Here is a 6,526-nt window from a genome sequence, read left to right as displayed (position 1 = left end):
TACAAAAATTCTCCTATAACTACAATTACTCAGCATAAGTTTAGAAAATTTGAAAAAGTCAAGGTACGTTAACCAAAACAAAAGTTTTGATGTTGGAAGCGCAAATTGTTTGTTACTAAACAAAAATTGCGACTACAATTAAAAACTAAAAGAAAAAAAAGACTAATTTCTTATTTTTGATAAGTGCTCAGTAATGTTTTCTTAAACATAGTAAAAAGCTAGAACTTAGACTGTTTTAGTTCTTTATTTATATACTTGAAGTACAAACTAAGTATCAAATAAAGAGTTAATGAATTAAAATCATTTATCAGATTGTTTAACAGGTGAATATTTATATTAACTTTGATATTTTAAAAAAATCTAAAAAACTCTTTGTAACTTTATGTAAGATTAACTTAATCAAACAAAGTCTCATTCTACATTCTAAACATTTGATATTTCGAAGCAAATTGAGAAAACAAGAACGTTTTTTCTTAATGCAAACCGTTCAAGTAAAACTAAAATCACAAAAAAAAGGAACAACCCTAAGAACTAATAAATCACCATAAAGCACAACAAATTTTTTATTTTTATTTTTAGCACATAAAAGTTGTTGGCCTCTTTATAACACACCATGCAGGTAATTCTTTACCTGTTAATGCTACTTGAGTTACTTTTATCTCACAAAACACACACCGAACACCAAAGGTATTGTCTTCCAGGGTCGATCGCCGGTTTTAAAAAAACTTCCCAAACCCAATGTATTATGACGTCACAACAGCAAAGTGAACATTAGTTGAAAATTGCCCGACACTTGTGCTTGCTTCGTTTTCGATTCTTTAGTAAGTACGCTCTGAATACTCAGCGAGTAGTGAGATAAGCGCTAAAACCCTTTTTTCTCGAACTTATACCGAGCGCACAGCTGTGCCATTAGCTGCTATTTTCAGATAAATACAAAGTAACTCGAAAATTTGCTGTCTCGCCGCACAGGTAGTTACTATCTTTCGACTTTTGCGCACAGCAAATACAAAACTCACTTTCTTTTAAAAAATGGATGGAAAACTACAAAAACCAAGTACAAAGTTTAAGTCATGATAGTTTTACCATCGACACGTCAGTAATACTATCTGAGATGAGATTAGCACAAAACTGGACAAAGCAAGAGAAATTCCTACAATCGTTGGACTGCTAAGTACTTGCAAGTTTATATGCTTACTACGTTGCTTAACAAGCAACTTATCAGATAAAATGACAAATTGTTATGAACGTAGGTGGTCTGTGTCTTTTACTTATTTACTCAAAAAGTTTTGGGCTTTCTTAAAATACTCTATACCATTTTACGGGAAGCTAGAGTTTTGTATTTGAATATAGATTTCGTGTTATATATGTCATGTGACATAAACTGTTTTAATATTAAAATACTTAAAGTAAAATTAGTTTAAAGCTGATTTTTATTTTGCATTTTAGTCAACAAAATTACAAATAAACGTTAACTATTTCCGTTGTATTGACAAGTATAAAAAAAAAATAAAAACAATTTTTTTTTTTGATTTTAAAATAATAAATTATGTTTGTAAAAGTTTCAAAACAGTACAACTAAAAAGTACAGAGAAAAAGGAAAATATACTACAAATTTCATGTAGATCTACAACAAAAATAATCGCTTATATATTTCACCTAAACTTATCCCACTTAAAAATTTCAATTAGTTTTAGTGATTTTTATTTTGCATTTTAGTCAACAAAATTACAAACAAACTTTAACTATTTCCAAAATTAAAAAATAATATTTTTTTTGATTTAAAGACTATAAAATATGTTTGTAAAAGTTTTACAACAATACAACTAAAAAGTACAGAGAAAAGGGAAAATATACTACAAATTTCATATAGTGTAGATCAACAACAAAAATAATCGGTTATATACTTCATTTAATTTATTCCACTTAAAACTTTTTAATTAATTTTTACTAACAAGCACTAATCCACACTCTAGTACGACAAACAACTCAGAGATGGAATTAGAAGTGACTATTTAATTGGTTGGTTGTAATGTCACCGGTGGCGACCGATTGGTGGTGATAAAGTTGAGATGCCACTCATGCAGGTAGGTGGCCACCACTTATGTTAAAGCTGTATGGCGAGACTGTGTAAAGTTAATCTTTTAAGCTTAAATATTGAGTTTCGACATTGGTGGTTTTACTTTGAATGCGGTGAAACTTGTTTCGATGGAGTCGGTTACTTTTCTCAATTTAGTAAAACTTTTTCGCAACTACTTTTTTCCTGCCCATAAAGCTTGAAGCCGTTAATAAATCAAAAGTCGTTTCTTTTGTTTGAAATCATATTTGGTAATAGTATTTAATAAAAAAAGTCTTTGTTTTTATAAAACAAAGAAAATGCAAGTTATATGTAATTAAAAAAAGAAATTAACATGCTTTGTGAAGGATAGAAAAAAAAAAACAAGTTGAACAACTTAATTAATATTTAGTTTTTTCAAAGTTATATACTAATTAATATTGTATAAAAAAATTACTCTTTTAGTTCAGATAACTTACTTCTTAAATTCTCTTGAAGTCCCATTGCGTAAATAAGCTAAAAAGTTTAGAAGTCATAGAGTACAATTTAGCTTGTTTAAGATTTTCATTATATTAAGATAATTCAAACCAAAATAAACGTAGATAAACTAAACTAATAAAATTAAAAATATTTTGTAATTCTACCAAACGTATTAAAACTTTTTTTTTATGTTCTACAGTTTAAGTCAATTGTTTTAGTACTTAAAACCAAAATATTACTAAAACATTTGTGAAATAAATTTAACCTAAGGACTAATATTTTATAAAATAATGAAAAGTGAATTTTTTAAATGTTTTCTACTTTTACTTTGTTTAAACAGTAACCAATTAGTGAAAACTTTAGTTTTGATAAAGGATTAAATTTAATAAATTCAGTCAAGTTTTTATATGGTAACTACACATTATATAAAACATTTAACCATTCAAATCTTATAAAACAATTGCTTGAACCAACGCAAAAATAAATATGTCGTCATTCAAAATACTTAAAAGTGTTTTTCGATGAGTCAAAATAATAAGCAGCTTCTGAAGTGAACCCCATTTCGAGTATAAATCAGTTGTACCTTCAACTAAACTTGTATGCAAGTGAACAACCCGCACGTGGTAGCTTCGAGAAATACGTGAGCATTTTCATTTATGTTTAAGATATTTAATGGCTCAATGTGCTTAGGTGGTTAAATAACGTTTGATAAAAGTATTGAAGCTTACAAGCAGCTGTTAGGGCTTTTATTTTGTTAACGTTAAAAACATTAAATAATTTTATTAAGTGATTGTTAATGTTCATTAAAAATCTACATGTAAAAGTATTTTCTAATTTTGTTTTTTTAGGTGTTTTCCTACCGAACAAGTTTTGCAGTTTATTTTAGCATCGCACCCCGATTGTTAATTACTTTGTGTAAAAATATCTTGTATTTTAAACAGCGGTTTCTCGCGACTGTGCCTGCCTGATGAGTCCTAACTAGGACGAAACCTTTCGTAGGTTGTCTCAGATGCTGTTGTTGTTGAACGTGTAAACTTATTTATTTATTGTATTTTAAAGTTAGTTTTAAATTAAAATTTGCCAGAAAAAAAAACTTAACATAAATATACACCAAATCAAGAAAAGTACGTATTTTAGAATGGTATAAAATTTTTTTTAACGAATTTACACTTAAAAAAAGTTCAAACAGTTTTTACAAGACACATGTTAACTTATACCTTTAATATAATTAAAAAAACTACTTAAATTAAATAAAAAAATTAAGCTAATCTTCAGAATATTACAAAAAAAAAACATCATGAAAAATGGGCAAATAAGCTTTTAAAGATGCAAACTTTAAAACAACACGGCTTTTTACTACTTTCTACACACCTACGTATAAAACTTGCTGCTTAAGATATTAACTAAAACATTTAAAATTCTATTAGAAGTATACTAGTATGTATACTTGGGACATGCTAAATTTTTTTATTTGTTGTTTTGCTGTTTCGTAAATATCCTTTTTTAAGAAAAAAAGTTTACAAGATACTACATTATACATTGCACACATGCAGTCAGATAGTTAATTTCAAATAAAATTTGTAACCTATCACGTTCATAGCTAAATTTTCGTATAACTGGTTTAACTACTGGTCTTAAATCATTCATACAACTAAAAATAGAACCTTATTTAAAAATAGTTAACATTTTAAATGTTTTTTAACTTTTGTTTACGTGAAATAAACGAGAGAACATCGAAAAGAAAAAAAATCGGCAAACGAGAGAGAAAGTAGAAATTAGAAAGGAAGTTTGGTGAAAACAATTTCACCACTTTAAAGCGAACTTTCCAAACTGACAATTTTAAGTGCCAAGAAGCCTTGAATATAATTTGAAGCTCTTTAAAAAAGCTGTGAGACTACAGATAACTAATTTTTCTATTTAAGATTTCTTTTAGATTTAATTTTGTATGTTTTAAATTTTATTTAGCTTAAGTTAATTTGTTCTGAGAAACAAACAAATAAGTAAGCAATATTTAAAAAATTATTTTTTTTATGTTGTCTTTCTTTAATTGTTACAGTTACTATGTTTTTTATTTTATACTATGGTAACAAATTATACTGCAAATTTCTTTATTTTTTAGCTGTAGTTGCCACCTATTGTTGTTGTTATTTTATAGTTTATGATCATTAAGTTTTGATTTTTTATACAGATTATTTTTAAAACTTATTTCATGGGTTTTGAACAACAATTTTATTCAATTAAAATTTGATTTTTTTTTTAACAGATTTATAGATTAAACCCTTACAGTCGTAAAATTTGACTAAAATAAGTATTTGGACAACGAGCTTCAACAAAAATCATTGTTTTAAGAAGTATTTAAAAAATAATAATTACAAGTTATATTTACTACTTTATACGTTTAAAAAAAAAGCAAACACTTCAAAAATACTAAATCAAGTAGTTATAATACTTTTTAATATTGTATACATTATATCTAAGTTCTCTAAATTTATGTTATTAAAATCTGAGCAAAAAACAAAAAAAAACATTACGACACAAAGATGTATCCATAGACTATTAAGTATATTAAAAAAGAGGATTAAACAAAAAGGGAAGATTAGAAGCATTTATAGTTCTTTGTTGTTGGAATGTTGTTTGCTGTAGATTATCTAAAAGATTGTGTCTATTTAAAATTCATAGTTCAGAAAAGTTAAGTGAAACATTTCGTGCAAGTTTTAATTATTAATAAGTTATTTACAGGTACTTGCTTTGTTTAGCTCAAACTTTTTAAAGTTTTTCTAGTAATAAAAATCTTAAGTAAAATAAGAGCAAGTTTTTTTGTTAATATTGTGTACTTAAGTTCTTAATCCATTATCGAAATGGTTTTAATTAAAACACCTAAAGTTTACTTTTGCTAATATTAGCTATAAATGATTTTGTTAAACTAAGTATAAGAGTTAAGTTATTAAACTTAAACATTTTACAAAAATATTTTTCATTTTTAAACACACTAAAATGTAGCACTTTTTACTTGTTTCACTGAGAATACTTTTGTTTTAAATACTACATCAAAAAAATTATAACTATGAACCACAGTTATAAATATGTAAATAAAATAATTAACTTATCTGCAATAAATTATATTTAATCTTAATTTTTCGAATATTAATTAGTATTATTACTTTTGTATCTAATAAAACAATGTCTAGGTTTTTATACACTAAAAGAAAAATTGTAGTTCGAGAAGTCTATTCAATGTTTCTATTAATGTATCATTACTTTTAAAGGTTTATAGATATTATACATCAACTTGATTGGCTTTCTTATAAAAAATAATAACTGTTTCATGTTTTAAGATACATAACTTAATTTTTAACCTTCAATGAAGAAAATATATGATCTTTTTAATAAAAATGACTAATGAAAAACTAATTAAAAAAATTCTAATCTAATAATAAACTACACAACTTTCAATCCTAAGAAAAAAAATTACTAGATAAAATAATGTTTAAATTTGTTAATTATATACAGATGCAGTAGAAAATTTTTAAATAATAATATATTGTAATAATAAATACAACATAATACAATTAATCTAATAAAAGTATCTAAACTATCATAAATTCGTTTTATTATTTACTTTTTAAAACGACGATAAAAATTGAAACCACCTCTGTATTGCATGTTTAGATTATTCCAAAAATATTTGTTTATTAATTTTCAACCTGAAAATATTTAAAGTTTTCAATTTTTTTAATAAAAACAAGAAAAAATTGTATTTTGTTACAACTGTGCTTGTGTGTGTATAATAGAAAGTTTTGGTGGGAAACATCCGTCAAACATGATCTCCGTAACGGTGATTCCCCTTTTTGACCTTTCGCCATTTAGTCTCACGTGACCTTTCGTTAAACTCTTCGGATTACAAAATTGTCTAGTTGTTGAGATATGAAAACTCTTTTAAGTTGTTTATATAGTAGTTGAAGGTCAAACGGTGCACGGTATTTATGAACGGCT

Source organism: Thalia democratica, chromosome 9 (genome assembly GCF_965202585.1).
Source record: "Thalia democratica chromosome 9, ktThaDemo2.hap1.1, whole genome shotgun sequence".
NCBI classification, from domain to species: domain Eukaryota; kingdom Metazoa; phylum Chordata; class Thaliacea; order Salpida; family Salpidae; genus Thalia; species Thalia democratica.
Note: the sequence above shows the minus strand (reverse complement) of the source record.